Source organism: Falco punctatus, assembly GCF_963210335.1.
Source record: "Falco punctatus genome assembly, chromosome: 15".
Classification (NCBI taxonomy): Eukaryota; Metazoa; Chordata; class Aves; order Falconiformes; family Falconidae; genus Falco; species Falco punctatus.
Window position 1 is genome coordinate 3,381,271 of NC_137595.1, and position 27,487 is coordinate 3,408,757.

Consider the following 27,487-nt stretch of genomic DNA (forward strand, 5'->3'; position numbering starts at 1 on the left):
TACAAATTTGAAACTGGTTAGGTTGGGTGTGTCTGCCTATAGAAACATACACTTTCTTACAATTTTCAATAAATATTACTGATGAAAAATTATCTGGCTATATCTAAAAACTTCATAGTTTGAATAACATTCTTTAAAAGTTATTTTAACTGGGTAATAGCTGAGGTTCAGAACAGGAAAACTGCATTAATTATGAAAAAAACAGTAACTGAGTAAGAAGTTGTCTATCTTGATCAGGTCACATAGGTTATATAACCAGTTGGCATCACTTTACATACTTTGTACATGCAGGCCTGCTTTCCCTATGGAAAGCAGGGGGCAACTGGTTTTCATTTGAGAGAATGAGGAAATTATTCTTTTTGTTTTCCTTCGGGCTGTAGCTCATAGTTTGGAAAGCTCCCTCTACCATTCTGCAAAGACAAAGGGGAGCACAGCCCACAGCTCATTTCTGTTGCTGTGTGGAACGTTGCCAAATCATTTGCAGGGATTCATAGTCCATTTTACGTAGACATTATAATACAAGTTAGACAAACTCACCAGATACAGCAAAGACTAGTAGCATGTAAACAGTTATGGCTCTGCTCTCCCATTCTGTGCTTGTGGGGCTTGGCTCAGGCGCTGGAAGAATAGACAGGGCACTCCTAATCCGAGAAAGGGCATCTCTGGAGCATAAGTAACATGTATAATGCAAACTGCTTTGGTTTGGCAAATTGTAAATTGCTTTGGTTGCGCTAACAGCCAAACAAGTCATCACCAATCCCCAGAAGGTGAGAAATAAAAACGTAGTTTGATCCAAATCTATTAGATCCAAGTAGCTGTCTTCTAGCTGAAAACCTAGACTGAAATCTTTCTGCCCTCCCCTCTAAGCTGTAGCCTATTACTAATTCGCAGCTGGAATGCAACTGTAGTCATCACTATAAAAAACAAATTCAAGACTTTTTGGGGAGTCTTACCAACAGACGGACTTTGGGGAAAAAATACAAAAATGCAGTGTGTATCTAAATGTAGGGAACTATCCCCAGTGCATTTACTGGTACTGTTTGAAGTCCCAAGTCATACAGTTGCAATATATTATATGAGAAAAATAAGGCTTACAAATCAATATGTCAGCTTCCTAATTCACTGCTTTGCAATATAGTTTGTTTATAATTTGTAAATTTATAAATATGTGGAAAATAATTATATCATTTGCTTTCTCAAAATAAATATGTTTTTTCATCTACCAATCCAAATGTTTCTGAAGAACTGAGTGATTAATATCATATCTAAAACTGTGATAATTTTAATAAACATAAAGCAAGATATTGGACTGAGTATGACTCCAACTGTGAGTGATTTATAGTGATAAAAATACACAGATGCCATCTGTACCAACAGAAGAACGCTCATCACAAATTTGTCTTGCGGTAACACTTCCCTTTCATTTATACTGAAATGAGCGCTATTTTTTTTAAATGATCCTGACAGTAAAATATGGCCACTTTTAAAATCAGTAACGTAACTGTAGGAGGAATACACTGAAAAACTATGAATTAAAATACTCATTTAGCTTGCTCAAGGCTTCCATGGTGTATCATTGAATGCTTACCAAATATTAAGCTAACTTTGCCAGACTAGCTATGCTAGCTTAGTAGCTGCTTCCATACTAAGTTTTTCTTGGGTGTAACACCCCTTACCCCTCCCAAAGAAAATCAAAACAAAAAATACCTCAACCAAAATGGCAAAAGCTTTCAGTTCAGAACCCAGCCTAAGTCATTAGTCTGACTTCATCAGCTTGCCTATGATACGTTTGCCAGCATCTTTGTCAGTTCAGCATTAAGCAAGAAGGCCATGGGGTATGCACCAGGGAAACTAGGGCAGGTAGTGAGAGCAGTGATAAATATCAGTCAACTTCAAATACTAACAGCAAGATCAAAAGAAAAGTAGAATTTAAATAAAATCTGCACACAGAGAACTTCATTAGCAGCAGTTGCAGAAACAAAGATATGATACCCAAAGCATTATTAATTTATAACCATGCACCAGACCAAGCATTTTGAGAATGGTGAGGATTACCACCATTCCTACAAGTGTAATAAACTGATGGCAAGTGCAGTACGCAGGATGGGCTCTAGCCTGGTCCCCCTGTTGAGGATGCACAGCCACAGCTGTGCTGTCTTTGCCTTGCACTCTCAGTTCTGCCTTGACTTTGACTTTCACTGGAACTAGTGAGGAAAGCAGATTACATACGTCCACCACATTTAAAACTATTTTTTACTAGCACTGGCCTTAAGGTAGCGCTATTCTGCTTTGGGTTCTAAAATATGGCAAGAATGTAAATTAAAGAGGAAAGTAAATCTGTATTTATTTTTGATTTTTGTTCTGCAACTATGCTTCCATCCCCACTGCTGGCAGTGCTCCAGCCCTTCAAAATTTCCTTTGTATCAAAAGCTGACAGATTTAACTCCTGAAGACTACAAGCTAGTTTTCTTGTTGAAATTTAGGAAAACAGAACAGCAGTAACAGCAGTCATTCAAACATATTTCAGCAGGTGGCAAGCCTGTTCACTTTCAAATGTTTATTTCCCCAAAATCAACACTTAAATGACATGTCGTACTGACATGTCATAAAAAACACATTCAGATCTGACAGACACGTGGAACAAACATGTGCCAGGGCCTGAGGTTCCAGAGTTCCTACACATCTGATGTTTAGGATATTTTTAATATCTCCTTCTTTATTGTTTTAAACTGTGCAGAGTCTCTTGGCCTAGTGGTCATTGTTAGTCAGGCTATGTATTTACCTCCTTGGAGTTAGACTTGAGAATAATTCCACCTTAAGCAATTCACCACATGCAGATACAGCCAACAGTAATGGATAAGCAGCAACTGTTGCCACAAGCTGAATCACTGAAGCTGCCTCTTTCATGCCGATTTTACGATTCTGGTGTCCAAACAGGACCCATACTAGTGTGCTACACTCAAATCCAAGATCTTTTTCCTCCTTAACCAAATTGTGACATTATGAAGCATTCACTTACTAGCTGGCCAGTACGCCTTTGTTCATGAGACCATTTGTTCATAATTTGACATTACTGTGAAGGTCCTCAGTAAATCTTCTAAGATGAAGTGCCCTGAATGCAACACAAAATCCAATTTATAAAGGATTAGGGAAAGATGTAGTTAAAACTCAATTCTTCATAGCTTTTTCTGTAAGAAACCTAAGAGCTTTTAGATTCCTTAGAGATGTCACAGAAATGCAAAATAAGTTGACTGTACTACATGGAAGACAAACCTCAGCAGTTTAGTTTCCATCATTTAAGCCTTGCTACTCATTCTAAGGGGTAGATTTTTAATTCAAACTTTGATTCATTATCAAATTTTCTGCACTAGTCAAATACCACTTACAGGCTAGGAAGACATGCAAAAGTAGCTGATATGAAATTATTTTCCCTAATGACATTTTCTTTCTGGATGCAAATAAAAATTGTGTTAAAAGGTGTATCTGTATAATACAATTACATGGCTTGTATCAAGTAGACATGATAAGTACAATTCTAAATTAAATAACTGCACATGAAAATTCTATGAAACTATAGTCCTGGTCTTTAATAATCCTCATTCACCTGTCAGTTAGCAACCAAGCATTATGGATGTTTCTCCATTTAAATGTCAAAATAATGCAAAGTTCTCTCTAAAGTAGAAAGCATTTACTCAGCATGGTTGACAGTTGATTTTTTTACTAATGTTAATGGAAAAAACCCCAGCAAGCAGTAAACCTTTTTCTATAAAAGGTGCCTATATATGCTTTCTATTGATGAAGGAAAAGTTGCATAAATCTTAATGCTGTCTATGCTGCAAAATGCTTTCGTCTAAACTTTCTCTTGTGAAAAGGGATGGAAGATTGCTTCAGGTATCTGCACGTATCAATACTCCCATACTGAGAAAAATATAGCAGGAATAATTTACAAATGTGTCTGAAGACTGGGAAAAAAATGCTAATTTTACATTCTCTGCTACAAATTTACAGAGATGGATTGCATCTGTGTACCAACAGTTTTCAATACTTTCATACCCCCAAATTAACAGTATTTGTGTGAAAACATCTGTACAGGAAAGAACAGACACTTGAAAATAAATGCTACACTATGATTTGCATGTAAAACAACTCATACCTTGAAGAGTAAACAAAGTTAACAAATAGTTTGTTTCTACCTTCTGAAAAAGCAAAACAAATGTAATAATTTGCTAATCTATAAAATTTCATTATAGCACTCGTTATAGGTATGTAATTCCATGCTGTTATCAAAAGTTATACATCTCAGAAGTACTGCTGGGTCTCAAATCTTGTACCCATTTTACATAAACTTGTACTTGCTTGGTTACTCCATAGCTCCTACGGACTTCACCTTTTATCAGCAAATGGACACTTTTAATACTTCTGTTTAAAATCTGACAATTTTCATTTAATTGAAAGAAAAATGCCTAATCAAAGCACCGAACATAAGCAATTGTGACATATGGCTCCCCAGCTGGGAAAGTGTCTGACCAACGTATCAGCAATTTGAGAGACAAACAGCCCCATCAAATACCCTTTCATCAAGGGACAGGTGCACTGGGACAGAAGCCAAAAGACCATGCTTCAAAGACCCAATTATTGAGCAAAGCCATACGAAGGCAGCAGGTATTGTTCCCCCATTTTACAAACGAGGTTACTGAGAGGTTGGGACAAGAACCCTTTTGGAAATAGCTGGGAAGGAATCCATATGTCTATTATGACAAAACCTATTTTCATCCACTTAACTGACACTTAGAAAAAAACTCATCCAAATGTATGTTTCTGGTTACGCAAGGCATGCAGACATTTACACTTCCATCACCAGCCTCTGTAAATATTTAGCTTATCACAAACTTACAGTTTTTCTGTGAACATTTCGTTCAGGCTGGCTGGAGTCTGTCCTCATATTTTAGTTGAGTTTGAGACCACACACCTTTCAACAATGTGATGCTACTTCCCTCAAGGTTCAATGAAAGCAAACCTGCTGTTAGGAAATACGGCAAGGAGATGGTAGAGAGGAACGTGAATCTGAATATGGCAGTGGTTGGTAAGAGACCGTAACAAATTAAGTGTCATTGTTTGTGGGAAACTGTGCACAACAGAGAGCAAACACCCATGAAGGCACAGAAGGCAGGGACAGGACAGGTGTGAGAGAATGAGACTGCACGCCCTGAAATAAGGAGTGTTCAAAAAAGAAAATTATGTGCAGAATAATGCAGGGAGACTGTAGGAGAAAACAAAGTGTGGGCAAGATGAGGGGGAAAAGAATGCACTGGATTGCTGGGACAATGAAAGAAAAGGAAGCAGAAGAGGACAGTAACAAGGAGGGGAAAGAACTGCAGCTCAATACATCCTGAGATGTATGACAAGCATACAGAAACCGGACCTCAGAAGCTGCAAGGAGGCCAAAATTTGGAATTGTGTTAAAAAAATGAATATAAACTTCAACAGTAAATGTAAAAAAACCAGAATGATCACAATTTTTCCAGAGACTCGAAATCTGGAAAACACGCCAAAATCAGTTTCATTAAAATGTATGTCTTAAAGTCAATCTTGGTATGATTTTTTTGAATTTATGGAACCAGAACTGTCTCCCTTCAAATGTATATAAAGCCTTCCAAGTAACTGAATAAACACATTCAAATTCAATCCGGGAGCATATTCTAAGTATCTTGGACACTGTCAACAGTCTTACAACTTCTGCTTTCAGACACAAAATGTTTAAAGCACAATGTAATAATTGTTGTATTCTGATATTATTCAAATCACATGGTAAAATTGATTTTCATTACATATATCAGAATAGTTGCTAGTTAGAAAGTTAGAGAACACCTCCCTCTACTGTTCCTTTCTTGTAAAAAATATAATGCTGCTTAAGTAGTTTTAGATCACAAGCTGAAAGTAGAAATACATTTAGGATAAGCAAAAAGACTGTATTCTTCATGTGACACACTTTCTGTAAAAAAAGCAAAACACTAAGTACACTAACCTCCAACTCAGCAGTAAACCATACTCAGACGGAAGAATATAATCTGAAAAGGAAGAGAACAACCAAAAGGCATAGTGAAGGGCATACTGTCACCTGGATTTGGATAGAACCAACCTATCAACTTAGGCAACGTAGCACCATCTGTGCATGAGACTCTCAGGTGGAACAGTCAATGTTTAGCTTGTATTAGTACTTCAGAAATACACGTTACCATTCTCTTATGTGCTAAAAAAAAAAAAAAAAAAAAAAAAAAAAAAGCAGCATTTATTTCTATTCTGCCCATGTCTATGTTTAAGCTTTGGATTTTAGGGGTCAGCCAGCTAGCTGTATCCCAAGCCCATAAAAACTCCATTCCAAGCTACAAGAATTAAGCTTCAGGAATTAGTGTAATCAATCGAATAAGGGCATCGGAGAACTGCCACATTGCATCTATCTGAGTATCTCATCTTTATAATGCCCAGCAGCAAATCCTTAGGGAAAGAGTAAACAGAACAGGTTAGACAGTGCCTGCAGTACTCTGCCCTAGCTTCTGACCAATATTTCATGTAGACTGTTGTGTATAAGAGCAACTGCTCAACTCTGGCTTCATTAATTTTACCAGTCTGTTTTGGTCCTTTTAATCCTTTTAACCTTAATCACTCTGTGCTAAAAGTTCTACCATTTGTGAAAAAGTATTTCCTTTTCCTTGTTCTAAAGCATCACATTAATAATTGACTGCTTTTTTGGTTAAGTGAAATAGTGAGTAATCATCTTACATTTATTTTCAATCTCTTCTTCATTATATTGAGCGTTACCGTATCCCCTTTCTGTCCTCTCTCTCAGGCTGAACGACCCTCAGCCATTCATGCTCTCCTCATACAGAAGGCGCTCGTTCCGCTGTTGGTCCGTATCGTGCTCTGGCTTTTTTCCGGTCCCACTACATCTTTCTGAAGCTGAGGTGACCAGCATCAGAGTGTTCAACATACAGACACACCTTAAGCAACTCCAGTGGCACAATGGTGTTTCTGAGTGCTACTCACAAAATACATTCTAAGTCATTCTAAGTCCACCATTGATTCAGCTGGATCTGAAGTTCACCACAAATGCTAACTTAAAATAAAATCTGAATAAAACATCCACACAATTTAGATGTCTTTTTCAACTCACATTTAAGATCAGTTTGAATTTTATTTTGCTTGTCTATACCTATGCTTTGTCCATGATCAAAGTCAGGCCTAACTGTAACAGTCCCTGAGCATTCTCTCTCTTTCCTAGAGGGGTAAGGCATGTTCCAGCAATCTACAATTAACCTTGGGCAACAGAAGACAAAACTGTAAGAGATTAACACCTATTGGTACAAATTAATGATTAGTTTTTCCTGTAGTTATGATTATGTACCTTGTAATTATATTTCATCTTAAAATTCAAATATGAAAAAAAATAATATATAAATACCAGAAGTAAAGGCCTGCTCCCCCCACATTGGTTATACACTCTAACAAAAATGCCAGTTCCTACTTGCAATAATCCATTCTTTGGTATCAGTAGGAGTTTTCTTTTTTTTAAGACATGTTTATTTATTTTTGAAATCACAGTATTAGAAGTACAATCTTTGCATGAGCTAAGGTAAGTGCAGGCTTCCTATTTAGGACAGTATACGCTGTCTCACTGTCAAAAAACAGTTTTGAAAATGTGTAAGTGCTACATATGCAGGGTTCTTTTTTTTTGTTTTAATTAGATTTTTATTCAGGATGCCCAGAGGCAACTCACACTTATCAGCTGCAGTATCTGCAATCACCCAGTTATTCTGCTAACTAGTAGATTACAAAAGAACAGATTTTGGTCAAGTGAAAGTGCAGTGTTAAAATCCTCTCAGTTCTGTAAGTGCAAGCAGGCTGGCTTCTGCTGTGCTAAGCATTCTCAAAACAATTTCAAAAATAAGCCAAAAGAAACAGGATTTGCTGTGTACCTTCAGGGGTCGGAGATGACTCATGTAAAGAAACACAATCAGCAGCGATATAGGCAGCTCTTGTCACAATTTTCTGCTCCAAATAAGCAAAAATTCATCTCTGGATAACTTGAAGGATTTGTATTTTTTTTCAAAAGTGAATGAGAACAGAACTTCAGCAACTTTACCTAAATGTTCTAAACAGTGGCATTACAGATTGATAATATTCTATGATTGAGTTGTGGTTCACGAGTAGTTAAAAGCTAAATTGCAATACTTTTCTGCTAGCTTTTGCTTTGTTGCTATGTTAAAGAAGGATATAGAGACCTGTTCATCATCCTTAAAGGAAGCAAAGAGACTACATTTAAAAGCCCTTCGAATTCCTGGTACTTTCACTTGTGAGGTGCACAGAGCACAGTGAGGAGTTATTGCAGGCTGGTTTAGCGGGCTGGGACGGGAGGGTGCTGTACAGCTCAGGGGGTGGGAGTGGTGCAGCAAGCCCAGGAGGCTGTGCACCTGCTTGCATAGAGGGAAAAAGGAGGTGTGCAACTCAGTGGCCTAATTTTCTTGCTTTGATAGCACGTCTATGTAATAATCATTGCAGTTTCATAATGCAGAATTCCTTGTTCGTATATTTTCAGACATTCAAGACAACTCTTACTAAAGAATAAAACCAAAATTTTGCCCTTAGTTATTTTTTCATGCCACTAGCTAGCCCTTTCAATCTGATTATTTGCTGTTGAAAAAGTTAAAAAGCAGTTTTCAATATTCTTTGTGTCTGGTCCAACTAGTTTTTTACTACAGTATTCACAATTTACTTTATTGTAAGAACTCCATTACGGATTTCTGCTTGCTCCTAAGCTTTTCCATGGAGATACAGAGGATATAGCTGTACAATGAACTTACGACTTGTGGCCCACAATGCAATAAAGACCCTTTTTTGATATTACGTGACCTAATGTTTTGTCAATTTTGTTTCAAAAATCTATTTATAATTTAGTCCCTTCAGTTAACTATGGACTGAATTTCAGTCAATAGACTATGGAACTAAATTCATCATCGGATGTTGATAGTTATTTCTGCAAGAGGTAAGTATACACACTGAATGTTTTTAAATTATCTTATCTATGAATATCAAAGAGAAATTTTAGTTTAATCGGTGCTCAGTCTTTCATTGAGTTATCTAAAGCATTGCAAATTAATTTGAAATACTGCTACAGAAAATAAAATCAATCATCCCATCTACCACAGCCAGACAAGTAACATCAAAAACGTTTTAGGTGTAATACATCTAACTCACATAAAAGCTCATCAAAGCCCAAGTTACAACTTTTTACTTACTTTTGCCTTTAAAAAAACCCCTCAAACCAACCATAAAAGCAGACAGTCACAAATTCAGTGTAAAATGAAGTTCTTCATCCTCTAGCTACTGAAATATTTCAAACGTACCACTTGTAGGTCATGCTTAATTGTCATCACTATAATACACAAAAGTAAATAAAAGTAAACACAGAAAATAATATTAAAAGATACACTGAGTGCTATATAATACAATGATAAATGTGTAGGATACTGTTTAAACTGTGTTTACAAGGAGTTACATTTTCTGTGTGGTTTAAACTTACGTCACTCAGAAATGTGTGCTTCTTCTCACAATTCTCTGCAGAAGTCCCTGGCCCCTTCCCGGCAGGTGTCAGTGTAAGGCAGCGCTGCCAAAGGGAATTCAACCGCTGCTGCTCAACTTGGAAGAGCAGCAAAAGCAAAATAGCAGGAGATCGCCTGATTTCCTGGTAATGCACAACTATCAAATACATTAACAAAGAGAAGCACTGATTTATTGATAAAGAGCATACAAAACTGAGCCAGCATTTGGAATAACTGAATTAAGGCTATATAGAGCTGTAAGACCAACTAAGGACCAGAGATCATCCAAAGGTGTGAGGGTATACTTACAAATTTTCCCAAGATTTGACCAGCTGTGTCCAGAGTCCCCCCTTGCCCCAGAAGTTCAGTCATTCTTTCCCCTGCTCTTTTCTTCGTATGTATGAGGGGAACCCCTGCACATACAGATACTAACATTTCATGTTAATTTTCTTAAGACAATAAACTATTCAAAAACAAAACCTAAGCAGCAATGCTAATTTAACTTTCTTGTCTGTACAGATCATCATTCCATATTTAATGATGTGACCTCTCCCCTCCTTATTAGAGCACAAAACGAAGTGTGCTCATTGAGGCAAATATTCAATATTTCTCTCAGTCTTTATTACTCTGTATGAAATTCCCTACTTCATTTACTCCATGCAAAAACTGAGAATAGAACTGTCCATTTCCTTGAGGTCTTTTATTTGGAATTGATTCCTAACAGTTTTCTTAAAAGTACTAATTACCCTATACACCCAGCTCTCCCAGAATATAAAATTACATTATGAATCCCATTTGACAAATAAATTGAGGCAGAGCAATACACCCCAAAACACAACAAACCATTGGCAAAGCAGAACTGGGACTCATGTTTACGTTTGCCTCTTTTCAGAAGCAAGTATTTACAACTCGGACTAAGTTCATTTGCAGGCCCAAGAAGTCTAGCACTGTGCATCTCCCAAGACCCCTAACTGGATTGCTCTTTTTCTAGGGGACAACCTGCCAAGGCTGAAGCCTTAGCTGGGCACCCTATGAGAAGTCTGTTACAAGAGGAGGACGTGACAAACTTCCCTTACAGTCCCTCTGGGGTTGCTGAGGGTTTTTTTTTTTGGTTTGTGTAGTGCGCTGGCCGCTTCCCCGTAAATACAGGGCTGTTCTTACAGGCAACAAACTTGCAGCATAATCCATCTCTCTGGCTGAAAACTAGTTCCCTGCACACAGACTAAGAAGGCCCTGTGCCACAAGGTTCTTATCTTCACGTGTATTAACAGAAGGAAATAAACAATGCTTATACAGACATTTCCCAAATAACAGCTGTTGAACTCTGCAGTTTAGCCTTCTAATAGGTTGGACTGATTTATTAGTTCTTTCATTTTTTTTTAAACCAAAAGCATGAATAAATGCCACGAAACAAAGCATCTTTATCAGGATTTAAGACGCCGGGTTGATAGCCTTCAGCCCTTGTATCACTATCTCAGCAAAAGTTAACTTTAACCTGTTGGCCCAAATGCTAAAGCGGGATACCCCAGTAGCCTCACATGAAAGCACAGCCAAAGACAAAGTTGTGGCATGTTCCCTGTTACATGCAGCATGTCTTGTGGATGCTGCATGTCCCACCTCTCAAATGCTAACTGGCTTAGCGGTTAAGTAGCCAGGAGGCCAGCTATTGGAGCCACAAGCAGGGGCTCTGTCCGGCCAGCTTTGCTCTTTCTTGTAGCTGCAGTGGTTTGGTCAACAACTGGATTCTGTCTTTTCCCAAGAGGTGCTGGTTTGTTGCGTGCTGTGGATGCTGCCTTGGTAGGCTGACCACCTGGGGAACGCAGAAATTTTGCCACGCTATCAGAATTACACTGAACACCATGAGAGTAGCACAAACAGTGTCTTTTAACCAAATAGCAAGAAACATCTCTCTACACTTCTTATCGCCAGGATGGCCTTAAGGTTAGGGCACATCAAAGGTAGAAAAGCTCTTTCATATTGGAAAGCTCTTGAAGATTACTATCAGCTTCCCTTATCTTCCAATAAGTGCCTGACGACCTATTACCTCTCCTTGATACTGTGTGCTTAACTAAGAGCTGCTCTTCTTGGAAAAGCAAGTTTTGGGCTAGTTTTGGAAAACTGCTTTTAGGACTGCCAGGCCAAAGAAACCATTAAAAAAATAATCCAGGGGAATTCAAAGGCAGGCAGTATCTCTGTTGTTATTTTTAAACATTTTCCAAGCCACAATCTATAATCTCCTTTCCTATGACTATCTCTCACTGGATGCAAGATGAGAAAACACAGAAAGCACTGTGCTATGCCAAAGCTTTTGCAATTAAATGATTTATAGATAATAAAACATTAGATAAGTTATAGATGTTCAAGAAGTTACTTTATGTTAGCTGATTACTTTACACAGCCTGGTCAAGATTTACCATTTCAATGGTACTTTTAAATAAAACTAGGACTTCCTTCTTAAGCTCTTTGCTTTCCTTGTTATAACCAGGATTTAAAAAAAAATTCTTCCAGTAAATATGATTATAAAACAAATAAACACTTTTTAAAAAGCCCTTGTTCGAGTCTATGATCAAATGTGGAATAGTTACATCAAATGAAATTATGACTTCACTGAATCCAGTATTTTTTTCTATAGGCCTTTTATGCTTATATGAACTAACTTTAGTGTTTGATAAATTTTCTTTTCATATAAAACTGTGGCAATACTTTCAACATTTTTTCCATTAAAGCATTCAGAATAAAGTATATGTTTTTAATGTTATATGTAGCATATAAGGAACAAAAATGGTGCAATTTTGTGGCCTTATTTCTACATAAAATTTAGAATAATTTATAGGATTTTTTAAGGCTATAATTATTAAAAAATCAAGGCAAGCTCAATTTTAAACATTTATGGAATGTGGGATCACACTGCCTGTAGGTAGCACACAGAAATATTTATTTTGTGAAATCTAGTAAAAAGAGTTTGGAGTTATTTCTCAATGCTAACATTACACAAAATTTGCAGTTCTGCAAATAAAACTCACTTTTTTATGTTGTATTGCAATAAAATCAAGACACACATTGTGAACAAGACTTTCAGACCAATTAGGCATACAATTACATGTGCAGAAGGCATGCACAATTGTGCAGCTAATTTGTGCATGAAATTACTTTGATTGCACATACTAATTGGATAAATGTGTGTGCAAATGCCAGTAGTCATTTGTGCTAGCAATTATCCAATGTGCATACATAGTCATGGCAACTGCATGCATAAATTAGATGCAGTCTTGCATACCTAACTGGTCTTGGTTTTTAATCAGAACTCTTTTTATTTTATTTTTTTTTCCTTCTACCGGCTCACTTGGACACACTATTTTTGGAAATTTCATACTTCTTATCCAGATGAACCAAAGCAATGAACATCAGCATTACCAAGTAATCTGATTTTTTTAATGAACAAGAAAAGGAAAAGAAGGGAGTTCTTTTCTAGTGATACAGCACCTTGTATCTTCCTTTGATAAGGGAGAAGATAAGAAAGATAAAGTAGTATAAAACATAACAGGAACATATAAGTATACTTCATGACACTTACCTGAATAAGAATTGCAAAATTAGTTTGTAGGTTGTAATTTAAAAATTAAGAAAATGTGAAAAATATTCTGTATTCACATGGAGGTTTTAGGTAATCCTTCCAGATGTGACTACCATGCTCGCACACTTAAGTTCAGAGTTCACAATCTTCAATACTAAAATTAAAAGAGATTCTTCCATTTAAAAGTAACGGATTGGAATTAAAATACATATCCATACATACATGTAACTAGGTGTCCAGATCCTGAATGAATCCTTAAAAGAAACAGTTGTTTACACTCTTCCTTTCAAATCTAAAGAGCTCTTTAAACATAGATAGATAGATAGTAGGAAAATGTCTTTCAATAAGAATGGGCTATTCAAAGGAGTCTAGTGGAGTTTTAAATTCAGTGGGAGAAAAGTTCCATAAAGTACTTTACAGCCTTGGAAAATCCTAATCTAAACAGATATTAAGCAGCAAAGGGGGAAAAGAAAAAAAAAGAGTGTAAGGGTGAAGTCTGGGGAAAACCTCTATTACAAATCTACCAAAAATACTAAATTCACAAAACTGTTTCAGGAATTTTAAAGGGTTTGTTTTTTTCATTTTTTCTTTAGTCAAGCACGTTTATTTTGCTAGTAGAAGGCATGTTATTATGAGTCTGTCTTATAAAAGAGCAAGCCAGCTTCCTCCCTCAATCTTCAGATCTGGTCATACTCTTTTAAAAATAAAAGAGTGAATGTACAGAACAGACCAAAGGGTTCTAGAGAAGAGCAACAATAATGATCAAAGCTACCAAAAAAACCCCACGAACCCCAAAACCAAAAAGTGAAAAATAGGACATTTTTCTTTAAAGTTGAGATGAGTAAGAGAAGACATGATTAAGAGATGAAACAGCTAACATTTAAGAAGGTAAATTAAGTGCTTCTGTTTAGTTTCCTAATGGAAAGTGAAAATTGAAAGGAAGTGTATCTAAAGGTAAAAAACTCCCACTCTTCTTAAACAAAACTGAACTATAATTAATTTGGGAAATTCATTGCCAACAGATATCACAAGAAACAAGGATCTTACTAGTATTAGCATGGAACTACACATCTGTATAAAAACTGCTAACATCTGCAACTGTACCAATTAATTTTTAAGAAGGTTTTCTATATTTTCCTAAAATGAAAAAACCTACATCCTTTCAAGATAATTTTTTTCTTAGAAGATGATTGTAAGATATCAGTTTAACAAAAGCCATGCACTTAATAGAAAGCGTTTCTCTGAAATGTCTCCACACAAATCCTACTGTAGGTGATCAGCATGGTAGCTCAGAGGAAAGGTATCTCCCCAGCTAAGACTTTCAGAGAGCTGTGCATCTGATGGGAGACCTTGATGTTAAAAATAATGTGTCTTAAAAGTATTCACAAAGATCCATAAAGCACCTCTGCAGATTTCAGTATGGAAGCATCTGATACCAGCTGTGACTGACAACAGGATAATACAATACATGAAAGATTCATATAATCAAGAATGACAACTGTAATCTACTAGCAGTTTGTCTCCTCTGCAACTTTTTCTTTTTTTCCTTTCCTTCTAAATAGTGGCTATCTCATAGCACATTCTCCCCTCCCTATTTCTAGCCTCTTTTAATTCTGTCTCCCAATGTTGTCTGGTAATGTTCTGCCTAACATGAAATTATTTATTGTACCTTTAAGGTAATAATAAAACACTCTCTTTTGGTGTTAACTTTCAGGTCAAAGAAGTTAGGGTAGGCGAGGCTAGCTTATAATCTGATATAACACATTTCCATCACAGTCTGTCAACAGTCCTTATGCCTAATATGTGGCAGTTTGAAGATGCAGACATATTCCATCTTTTTATAAACCACAGCTTTCAGCATCCCTTCATCCAGTCACGTTTTCTTTAAAAAAGATGAAGAACTGAACCAAAACAAAGTTTTCATCTTATGAGTAGATGTCACTAAGTCTAAAGTTTCACTGAAAAATCACTCTAATCCAATAGTGATTAAAGAGTTTAAGAATTCCAGGAACACACAAGTTTTCTTACATGGAAGGCTATATGCCGTTCATGAGGGAAAAGTGACAATTTTGGCGTTTGACAACTCAGCTCAAGAACAAATCATTTCATTGCTTAGTTTAGTACAGTAATAGCAGCAGTGTGTTTGAATCCACTGGAAAAGCACTGACCATAAGTAATTTGTCTGATAATCATTTGGTGGTGACCAGTATATCCACACAAGATTTATTATATTGCTGTATGTTAGCAGAGATTAATAGTTAGCAGGTACTTACAGCAATTAAATATTCTTGTGGTTAGGTTTTTTCATTTCTCTGAATTAGTAGTTAAGGACACTGTAGCTGTCATAAAGATTTGAAAAAAATACAAAAATATAATTATTAGCTAGCTATCATTCCTAAATTCCTAAAAAAAAATATGTCATTACAACTAGATCTAACCTGAAAAGCTTAGATAATGCCTCTTGTAAACTAAGTGAAAAATTGTAAAAAAAACCCCAACTCTTACATAAGAAATACTGAATCTGGGTTTATGATCAAGATTCAATGCATTAATATTCCTAGCTGTCACTGAGGAAGGAAAAAAATGTATCTACATTGCTGAACAGCTTTAAAATTCTACTGTTAAAGGCAGACAAAAGAACTAGAAACGGCTTAAAACTGATTGTCTACTTATATTCTCCTGAGCAGACCCTTATAATTACTCCACTTTGCTGACTAAATAAATAGCCACTACTTTTCTGAAGGGACAAAAAAGCCAAAGCCAAAGCCAAAGCCAAAGCCAAAGCCAAACCTCAACTGAAAAGAAACCCAATGTCACAGTTAGATATATTAAACTCTTTCATGCCTGATAATGCCTTGGCACATTGTTCTCTCTTGTGCTATGAAAAAATAACTACAAATTGCTCTCTAAACATTTCTCCAAACCATTCTCAATGCTACAGGCCCTCTGCTATGTCATCCTGCATGCATTTCTTTTGCAAGCTGTAGAGTCCGGGTCTGTTCAGTCTACCCTTGTAAGGAACCTGCTCCATACTGCAGATTATTTCCCTGTCATCTTACAACTTCTTTGGTTTTCCAAAATGCTTTTGGAAGTAAGGGTATTTCTGAGCCAACTCACATGTGAACTTGATAACTAGAAAGGACTTACTTCAGCAGAAGAGTGTCTTCATTTTTTGTTTTCTGTTTCTTAAGTTTTACATTTCTCTTTCTGAGTGGCCACTGGGCATAGCGGCAACACTAGGCTGACAGTTTGAAAGAACTATCAAGACCTCAGTCTTGATGGTTAGAACTGAGTTACAACTTGCATCCTGAAAACGTACTTAATGTTTTCCCTCCCATGCACAGTTTTTAGTTCAAGTGTTTTTTCCTTAAGTTGAAAACTCTTGATTTTATGGGCTACGCAGCGATAAATCTGTGAACTAAGCTAGCCTCGGATACCTACGATACCTATATCTTACGTGATTTTGGGCAGGTCACAACCTCCTTGTTGAGTTTTCTGTCCTCACAAATTGGGATGTTGGCCCTATTTATGAGGTCTGCAAGTGTGCATCATCCTACAGATGTGTACTAACAACAGTATTATAAAAACACTATCAAACTAACAAACTATGCTATGTATTAAGCTCCATAATGTTGAAAGGAGGTGGGAGAGGAGGTATTTGGATTTTGATAGCTTTTATATCATAATAAAGATGGAGAGATAGCAGTTTTGGAACTTGTTGATATGCATGGAACTCCAGAAGCTCCTGTTCTTTCACTGCATTGCATCTATCATGGCTATTCTCTTCCAAGACATAGAAAAATGATTCAGCAGAAATTGAAGTTCCTCATTTCTATGCTGCAAGGGCTCATATTCATTTTCAGGGCAATTCACAGCCTCAGAAAGATAGTTATTGTTAGCACGGACCATTCGTGAAATCTGAGATGCCCTGCTGAGGACACTCCATCAACAAAATCACAGTTATCCTGCTCTTGTGTAAGTGATGCCCTGCTGTCCTCACAGCCTATTAGATTGCCCCAAGAAAATGTGTCCCATGTCACTTAGTGAACTCTGAAATTTTCAGCTGTTTGCTGCCATCAGGTGTAACACAGTTCTCTCCCTTTTTTTTTCTCCAGATGGCAGTGTTCCCTGCGTACAGTGAAGAAAGGACTCTAAACTGGTCTGTTACATCTCTACTGGTAGAAAGAGCCCTTTAAAGTGTTCAAAATGCTTATGCCTTTACTCAAAAGTTCAGTGTTACAACCACCATCCAGTTCTAGCAGAAGCAGGAAAGAAGAATTCAATCCTCCAACACAGATTACAAGAAAGTAGTGGTTTGGGTTTTTTTTTTTAAACAGATTAATTTTTAACATTCCTTCCACGTAAATAATGTGAAACAACAGATGTAGTTAAAATAAATGTCACAGATAGATCTTGTGACTGTTTACAACTACAGCTGCAGACATTGTTTTTCTTGAATTTTGACCTTTAAAGTGCTTGTACAGAAAAGACAAGACTAAGTGTCTTGGGTTTAGTCCTATGTTTTCATCAAAAAGACCAAAAGACAGTATGGAGAATTTGAAAGCAAAATGAAGTAACTATGACAGTGACCAACTGCAATATCTATCCCCCCTTTGTTTCGTATTCAGAGAACTTTGTATTTCTCTCCAAGTGTCAGCCCTGAGCCATAATTTTGTATGTATCCAGTTTCAAATCAGACTATACTTCAATTTGATATTTTTTTCCTCTGGAAATATGTATTAAATGGTATAAAATGACACAGTAGTCATCAGAGCCAAAAGCCATCTACAACAGTACATATAAAACTTCTAAAAACATTAAAACAATAACTGATATAAACGTGTATTTTTCTTACATTCCAGTTTAGGAAGAGCTTGCTTCTTTAGGCAATCTGACTGGAAAGAATAAAAGGAGAGAGGAGAGGGCTATGTTTCAGTTTAGCTTCACTTCAGTGACTTCTGTTTCTCATTTAACAGAAAACCTCTCTCAGTTCTGCTCAGTTTCTTGCGCTCTTTTATGCCCATCAGCTCTTTCCCAGTCTAAGTAAAAACAGTTTTGCAAGTTGTTGTCAAAGAGAATCACCACAGCAAATAGTTTGGGCATTTTCCCTTCAACTCCTCCAATTTCTCCAGAGAGAACTGCTGTTTCAAGGCACTGTTTTTCTGCACCCATTTTTCAGCATACCTCTTCAGTAAATGAAATTCCCATGTATTTTTAAGAGCAGAATTTCACTTTAAATGAGCTATTCTGATTTCTGTGTCACAGTCGCTGAATTTCAGTCTTTAATTCCAGAAATGTATTATATGCCTTGGATGGGCACATACTTTACAGTAAGGCAATTCAGACTTCGAAGACTTTTTGAGAAAGAAAAGACATCACTCTGTCTGGTTGCTTTATTTCACAGTTTTCAGTTATGAATTTACTTTGCTTGAGGTTCTAGTCCTTGCTGTGTTTGTGTTAAAGAGACTTTAGTACACAAACCTTGATCCAATGAAGTTATTTGTACTCTAACAGTTATCCTATTAAATTCTTTTTTAGTAGCTCAGCAAGCCAACCTTGAAGTCTCTAATTTGCAGGTGTTCCTCTAGCCTGACTCATATTTGAAGCTCTTCTCTACATTCTGTAAGTTCTTCAACACTGTTTACAATTTAAATACTAAAATTAATGAGAACACACTGCAGAATCAAAACTGAAAACATACTAGCATCAGCAGTGCAGAAAATAATGTTTGTAGTAGTATTATCAAATTTATCCTATGTTACATAGCATTTGCTTGGAGTTTCTGTTGAGTCGTTTACTACCATTATTTTTAAAGCCTTTTCAAAGTCACTTCCTTCCTGGACATAGTGTCCATTCTGTAGTTATAACCTATTTTCTCTGTTCTACAAGAATACATCTGACTACAGGAGCATTAACATCTAGTTTATTATAATGGCCAATGCTTACCATTACAAGCTGTATTACTATGCGTAATGGCTCTGTCCTTGTCAATGCTTATTAAGCCATAATCATTTTGTCAGTGGCAAATGTTCTGAGTGGTAGTACAATATTTATGTTACATTATTGATAAGAATATTGAAGAACATAATACTTTTCTATCCTACCAAAACTACTGCCTTTCAAAGACCATTTCCCATTGTTAGTGCCTTTGTGAAGTCTCTTAGCTGATTTAAATCCATTCTACATGTATTCTATTCATAATACTCTAATAATTTGTTGTGTTCTAGCAAAGCCAATGACTTGCATCTAAAATACATATTACATCTGTACAAATACCTTTATGAACATTAATCTTGAAGAATGATATAAATTTAATCTAATTATCCGTGTTATCACTAATACAATGCTGACTATCAAAAGGAATGGAAGACAATTCCCTAAAAACTTTCTCTTTTCCATTCTTTGCCTGGGATTAGTAGTTAATCAGCCTGTAAGTAATTCCAAACCAATCACAAACTCTACTATCAAACAAAAGCTAGAAATTAAGTCTGGTAGAAAAAGAGCGAATAAACACTTAAAAAATACCTAATTTACAATGATGGGACTCATAAAAATCTGAAACATTATTGCTAAATATTTATTTCTACTGTGTATATATTAGATTTTAAACAAGGTGCAAAAATTAATGGATCACAGTAAAGCTAAATTTTATAGGTTAAATTTATATGTGAACAGTATTTCAGAAGTTAAGAATGCAACAAAAAAAATATCTGTTAGAAATACTGCAGACAAGACAGGTTACATGAGAATAGACAAGAATAATTTTGCAAAAAGTTAGAGTAAAAGTAATATTTGAAAGCATTTTAAGAATAGAACAAGCAAGCTTCTTCCTAAAAAGTTCTACACATTTCAAGAAAAGCTCATTGAAGCAAACTCACTAAGCTTGTTCTAAAACCAGAATTGTATACAGGCAAAATGGGTACTACAGATAAAATACAAATTGAACTACTACAGCACTTGTATATGGTATTCAAATAAATATAAGCAATTAAAAAAAATATTGAAAGAATTCCTTCTTCTATTTAAGATGTAACTTTCTTTTTTTGACCAGCTTTCACTTTTATATTAATCCTACTAAACTACTGTCACTTAAATGGCTGTGTGGGATGAAACAAATCTGGTGCCCAGACTAAGAGATAACATTTTCATATAGATTAAAAAAAAAAGTAATGCATTGAAAAGTCTGAGAATTTTGTGGTATTTTTCTGAAACATCTAAGTGTTCTTTTTCATTATCTGAATACTTACAAAATTGCTGCTGAAAAACCGAGTTAGCCAAATCCTACCCAGATGACACTACGCATACATGTATTTTCTCATTCTCTTTGATGAACACCAAGCAGACAACGCAGCCATCTGGTCAGGGAGAAAGAAATTGTGTAAAAATGAGATATGCGTGTGTAAATAAAAGATTGATGAATGAAGCCCTGAAAGCTGAGATGAAAGTGAAGCAGAACAGACAGGTAAATCATTCTGATACTTATGTTAGTGCTGAAATTATGTTCCTCTACTTTCTATTTTTTTTCTGCTGACAGCAGTGCAGGTGACAAAAAATACTTTCAATTTTGCTGCTGACACAAGTGCTGGAGGTTAGCAAACTGGTTTAGTTCTACCGCTGAGAAACATGCTTTAGTCAGGAAGAAGTGAGAAAGTTTTGTTGCTTCATTTTTAATTACTTGTGATGTATCCACACATTAGTGTGATGATGGGTATTCAGCTATGAAGTTTCAACTTACCAAAGAGCAATCTAGGATGCTCTTTTGCCAAAACTGAAGCTGAGTTTAGAAAAACAAAACGGTTCTTCATCTCAAAGGGCTAAATCTATCTTCTTGCACAGAGTTTCAGAAATGTTTTTAAGTTAGATCTCTTCTCTGACAAGTCTCTGGTGTTAAAAGTATGTTTAAACAAACATTAACTTCAGCTAAAATAACACTGAAAAACCCCCAAATAACTCTTTACAGGCAAGTTTCACCTAGGAGCCCATTAGACTGAAAATGTAATTAGAATCTGTTTTTTCACATGAAACCCAAATTGATATAGTAGCTAATGAACAATTAGCTTAGAACCTGAAGAATCCTACTTGATGTAACTACTATTGTAGCAGGAGATAAACTGACTCTAACCCCCACCCACATTCTTATTCCTCATGTAACTCAGTGTTTCCCAATCTTCCTGTTCACTACAAGTACTCTGCAAGTTCTTTTAAATGGTAGTTTTACATTTGGGCAATGAAAAAAAGATGGTGGTATGCAAAAAATGCACTGCAACTCATTTTTCACATAAATTACCATTGTCTGACATTACAGAAAGCTTAGTGAGTACATCTACAACTACATCACTGTAAGGAGAAATAAATGTTAACTATTCATCTAACATCTCAAATACCCACTACTCAATTTGTTGGGGGCCCAATACATACTCAATGTATTGGACATTGTATGAATTTAGAGCCAACAGCAGTCTCATTTCAGTAATCTTTTGCATAACTTTCATGAAGTAGACTCATTTTGTAGATCAGCAGTATTAATCTTAGTTTATTATGTATCTTATACTGTGTTTGATACTTATTGTAAATTATATAGCCATGCAAATCAACACATTTAAGAAGTTAAGCCTTTTTGATTGACATTTTCATATTCTGTGGATATTGGTTCCCTTATAGTTTAGGATAAAAGACATTTTTTGAAGAACAACTTAAGCCAAATCTGTACCACCTACAATTTCAAAGACATAGAAGTCTGAAAATGAAGGTACTCAGAACTTCAGAGCTGTAAAGTGACAGAATTCAGTCCTTCTGGCTCAAAAATCACAGGCCTCTAACATTAGAAAAGACTTTTCCCAACAACTGTCTGCAGTAGCACATCTGCTGCAACTGAGCAGCTCTGAGTCAATTAAAAAAAGCAAGAACATATACTATGCATATCACTTCATTGGCTAGAATAGTTCTAGGGGTAAAGTTTTCAAAGGCAGAAGCAAGTATTTGATACCAGCCTCTTCTCTGACTGAAGTCAGGCATCTACTTATAAATTAGAACTTTGGAAAAAAATCTTTTATTTTATGGTTTTTACATATTAGATTACAGCGCTTACTAACTATATTAATTATATAAATAAAACCCCAATTACTGACAATTGTTGCTTAACAAGGTTAGCAAGAAAACCAAATATATCATAGCTAAGCCTATGAATAACTTAAAAAATATTTTTTAAACTTACAGCAGTAGTAGAATCATAAAAGATTCAGAATGCGTACAATAGTTTTTAAAATACACTGTTATAGCAATTGTTTGTAAAAACATTTCAGTAAGGAGTGCATATTTCTTGACATAAAATGAATAAATGTTATTTCCTTAGAAGCACTCACGTAACGACGATCATAAGTAAGAAGAGGGCTTAGCTAAAAACTCAATTCCACCTGTGCTTGTTATATACGCTCCAAACTATATACTACCAGTAAAAATGGTAAACTTCAGAATATGAAACCAGCATTTCTGTCCATACATCCATTCTGAAGGTATTATGTTCAGAATACAGTATTACTTACGAACAAGAAAAACATTTTTAAAATTACTGTTAATGTTGGCTAGAAGAGTGTGTGTGTGTATATATCTATCTATCTCACTGCACAGAATGTGATAGTGTTAACAAATCCACAATGTGCTTGAGGAAGTTCACATATGTTACAGCACCACACCAAGAAGGAGAAGACCTATTGTTAATAGCTTATTTAGTGCATAGAGCTGCTTACTCAAGACCTTGGCACTGGGGAGAATTCTGCATCCATTGTAATCACTATCTATTTTTATTTTGAACTGTTATGAAAGAGACAACAAAGATAAAACCATGCAGAAGCTTATTACTGAATGAATTGATGCTATGGAACAGTGAAGGGCAGCTGTCACATTGTACTCCTTACTGAACACATACAACAGATAGCTGTGGATGACATTTAGCAATGCATGAAATGCCAGAATCGCAAAAGAAAAATGACATCCATGGATGTCAATCAGTTACTGCCTCCTCAAGTTTGTATTTTCTTTTAGGGTTTTTAATGCATTTTCATCTTACGGTAAATATCAAATGTTGTCTTACTTTTTAGACACAACATGCATGCTCCTTTCATGCTGCGTCAACAGGAAGCATAAATCTCCCAAACACTAAGAAAAAACATGTGTCCTCATGAGTAATTGTTTAAGCTTTTAAGTACCAAACCCCATGTATGTGCCTTAAGAGTTCATTCACATCTATGACAGGGAAAGAAATACCCAAGTGTATACACGCTCCCTTGCTTATGATCGATACTACGACAGCTAACAGGCTTTACCTTCTTTTCAGTAGCTCCCAATCCTACCACACATGCTGCTAAAAAAATAGCTGAGAAGCCCCAGAACCCTACTGCAAAAGCACAGAGTCCCTCTTTGAGCCATGGCTATGTTTCTGTCCTTGCCACAGCTTTCCAAAGTGTAAACATGGAGTAACATTTCCCCCCTAAAAATAATAAAATACACCTGAGATACATCAGTACAAATAAACACTACAGCTGGTTATATTTAAAGAAACAAAACAACCTATCAAAAACTTTTTACACTTGGGAATAGACATTTACCATACTAGCTTCCATCTATGTATTAACGTCTGTGGTAATGGATAGCTCTTCAGTAAAATGTACCAGAGACTCAACCTTGATAGAGAAACGCTAGAAGTTCACACAGATTACTATAGAAACGAAAAGTATGGGGTAACTTATCTCTAATTTTAGCTAGAAGGAAAAACCAGGAACAATGCTTTAATGTGGGCTTTATCTATGGCCGTAGGGAAATCAATTAACATCTTCAATTTGGTTTTGCTAGTTATAAACCAGATACTGAAAATCAGTCATCACATAGAGACAAAGATCAGAAGAATGTTAGAAGTAGAAAAGAAGCATAATTATCATTAATTTTGTGGAACGAAAAGGGAATACTCTCCTGAACTTCCTGAAAACAAAAATGAAAATGATTATTTCTTTTGAGAAAAGAAATGGCAAAACACATAATTAACCAGTCACATTATTGAATATAGCACCACAAAGTTTACTAGACATTACTGAAACAAAGAGACACAGTCACTACCCTGAAGAGCTCAACACAACATAACCAACTCAAACAAGAGGCAGGCGACAACTGAAGTAGCAAGGGCAGGTGGCTGCAAAGCTGCAAAGTTATCACGTAAGGACTGGAACACAGCACAGGAGGAGTAACTACACATACACATACCCCCCCACTAGACAACACAGTAAAAGTTATATCCAGTTTAGTTCATATCTTGAATTCAGACACATAATTATACTAAAAAAATTTAGTAATCTTGTGAGTCAGTTTTAACAGGGTATTCAAAGCTTGGGATAACTCATGAAAGGAAAATGAAGAAAAAGGATGAGTTGGATCAAGCTAGTGTGACTACAACAAAAAGAATAAGCAAAAGCACACAGAGCATACAGGAACGGGAGCTGGACCTTGCGCAAAACTTAAGAGATTTAAGTGGCTAAGTGCCAAGAGGCGGGAAGCAAGGCAAAGCTTCGCAGTCACTTCTATTGACAGTAACGAAGCACCCAAAGACCTGCATTCAAACAGCCCAACTAGCCAACACACACAGTCACAACCAAAACATGCTGCCATCCGTATGAGCAAGAGCCTGAGTAACAGCCAGCCATGCTTTGAAATCAAAGGGTATGGGTAAAAACAGTGTATTTTTTGGTGAAAGGAACTGTACTTCAAATGTATTACATTTCAGTCAGTGGCAGGACCTCCAAGACAACAATTCTCCAATTCAATCTTTTGTGCCCCTCAGTCTCCCAGTTTGAGACCATTCACACAACTGAAGGTCCTCTGGTTGGTCCTTGAAGCCTATCCTTCGACTAGGAGGGAAAACTTCGAAGAAGCATCTAGGAATAGGGCAAGGGAAAAGCAATATAAAGGTGACTTGAAGAAGAAGGAATATATTAAACTAAATGATACTGAAAAGCTTGTAGCTAGACAATGCTGAAGAAGAACATAGGCTAATGGGATTTATTTAGCCATTTGCAGTCTCTAGGATGGCAGTGACTACAGGCTGAAAGTGGTTCAGCACTCCTTTTGCTCTTCCTCTGAGCACTGTGTTCAAACATACACTAAAAGCAGAAATGAAGAATGAAGGTGTCCTCTTTCCCTTATTGGGATTTCTTTCCTCTCTGAATCAAAGACAATTAAAAAAATGAAAGTCAGAACACATGGACAACCAGCAGCCTGTCAAGTCTTTTGCTGTTTTCTTTTTCTTTGACTTCTCTTATCCTCCTTTTTGCTCACAGGCACATGAAAAATATAATAGAACCACTATGAACAGGACTTGTTTATTTATTTAGTTTTTGCAGATTATACAGTAAAATGAGAAGTGGTCGAGAAGAGGATGCAGCCTGGGTAGAAGACCAAACAAGCAGAAAAACTAAACATCATAATCTGATACTGCAACAGTTTCAGATAAATGTGTTTTGATTATTTTGAACAACTGCTTTCAAAACAGGACGGGTTGTTCAAAAGGATGCTGTAGAAATGTATTTTACATTGAAAGGCTTTGCGAAATTATATAATCTGTAAAAACTGAGAAATTTGGCCTCTGTTTGCTTTCCTTCCGTTCCTCAGTTATTATTGCCTCATTATACAGTCATTTGTAGAATGTTTTGGCAGACATTTACTATTGCATAAATTAAAGTCACTGAATCTAGTTTTGCCTACAGGTCTTTATGAAAATACCAGCAACATTTTTATTTGAATGTCAAAGTTTGTCAACCATTAAACTGATTGATTTTTCATTATGCAACTCAATAGAAGCAGCAATCTCTAGTCTGGATGCAACATTACTCTGAGAAAAATACACATTTTTGAAAAATCCTTCCTACTTACTGCTTATTCTTCTTTTTTTTTTTTTTTTTTAAAGTGACTTCACAAAGGAACAATGTTTTAAGGCTGGCTTCATACATATTGTTAATTTACCAGCAACAGATATGATGCAATGAAACAGAATTAATGCATCTGTGGTAATCCAAAACTTCCAATAATCCTTTAAAAACTTTTCCAAGTGGCTTTGTAAGAAAACCATCTATTGATTTCCATAAGAATAGGTTTAAGCCCTGCAGTGTGAAGCTACCAGAGCATCCATAACCTCAACCAGGCTCAACACTAAGGGAAGCTCCTTCAGAGAGCAGCACTGCTGAAGCGTTCCTGGAGAGAGCCTCCCAGCCCAGCACCACAGAGGTGCAGGTCCAGTCCACAGAACTGTTTTCTTAGCTTAATTCTTACACTTCTTTTCAAAATCATCAAAGATGACAACCACAGAAGTGCCTAGAAGGAACTCAAAACTCACCTCATATTACTCTAAAAATCCGCAGAATTCCAGGCTTTGCATCCAGAGTTGTATGTAGATTTCCCTGTGCAGGATGAGCTGGTCAAGGCCGGTTCATCACCTCAGCTCCCATGGCGCTGAAGACTGTGGGCACAGGCAGAACCCCCAGTGCTTCAGCAGTACTTTTTGCTTGGCTGTGACCATCCGTGGCCAGAGAAGCCATTATTTATCGACTGCAAAGCTTCAGAAGATTCAGAGGAGCCACCCAAAAACCCAGGCCTTCACTTACGCCATCCTGCAGTACTGCACCACAAATTTACTACTGGTTTACTACTTCGTATTTTCTCAAGAAGGAAGTGGCAAGGTCAGGCATAACCACCTAGGAGGACGGGGGATTATTCCTCCCTCTGAAGGAACCGAATGTGTACAGGACAGAAGAAGCCTGATGAGGGTGAGGTGGATGGGCGAGGGGCGCCATGTCCTTCAGCAGGGCAGGCGAGTGCCACCCTCCTCAGCCCAGGCCCTCCTCAGCGCTGCTGGCAGGCGCGCCTGCCCCCCCTCACAGGGCCTGCCCCCCGGCACGGCCGGGTACGCCAGCCCAGGGCCCCTCACGGCCGGGCATGCCAGCCCAGGGCCCCTCACACCAGCCCAGAGCCCCTCACGGCCGGGCACGCCAGCCCAGGGCCCCTCACGCCAGCCCAGAGCCCCTCACGGCCGGGCACGCCAGCCCAGGGCCCCTCACGCCAGCCCAGAGCCCCTCACGGCCGGGCACGCCAGCCCAGAGCCCCTCACACCAGCCCAGAGCCCCTCACGGCCGGGCACGCCAGCCCAGAGCCCCTCACACCAGCCCAGAGCCCCTCACGGCCCCTCACACCAGCCCAGGGCCCCTCACGCCAGCCCAGGGCCCCTCACGGCCGGGCACGCCAGCCCAGGGCCCCTCACGCCAGCCCAGGGCCCCTCACG

At 37.1% G+C, this 27,487-nt stretch overlaps 1 long non-coding RNA gene across 1 annotated transcript in view; it reads right to left on the reverse strand.

The window, feature by feature from the left end:
* The window catches only part of LOC308053686, a 42,109-nt gene extending 14,865 nt beyond the window's left edge, over window positions 1-27,244 (reverse strand). The window contains exon 1 of the long non-coding RNA XR_013923765.1: window positions 538-27,244. This is a non-coding gene — a long non-coding RNA (uncharacterized lncRNA). The remainder of the gene's footprint in view (window positions 1-537) is intronic.
* Between the last annotated feature and the right edge of the window lie 243 nt (window positions 27,245-27,487).